The sequence below is a fragment of the Penaeus monodon genome, chromosome 29 (assembly GCF_015228065.2).
Source record: "Penaeus monodon isolate SGIC_2016 chromosome 29, NSTDA_Pmon_1, whole genome shotgun sequence".
In the NCBI taxonomy this organism is placed as follows: Eukaryota; Metazoa; Arthropoda; class Malacostraca; order Decapoda; family Penaeidae; genus Penaeus; species Penaeus monodon.
This window is the reverse complement of record NC_051414.1, coordinates 13,799,671-13,799,952: the sequence shown is the minus strand read 5'-3', so window position 1 is coordinate 13,799,952 and position 282 is coordinate 13,799,671.

Sequence of the window (282 nt, the reverse complement as noted above, 5' to 3'; positions counted from 1 at the left end):
TGTGGATATGTGAAGTTTTACCCATGCCTCTGTAAATATAACCATTACTACTTTGTCTGTAAAGCAGACACACTCGAGGTGACAATAATTACAGAGCCTAAATAGCAACCCTCGAACTTATGTTTGTCTGCTGAGTTCCTTCAGTGATCTTGCAAGCTGGAGAGACTGCAGTCCAACTACATCCTCTCCTGCTCTCTGTGTTCTATGTCCAATAAACAGCAGGCTAAAAGGACCTACCTCTTCATTAGACCTCCTACACCTAAAGAAGACACCTGAAGATGA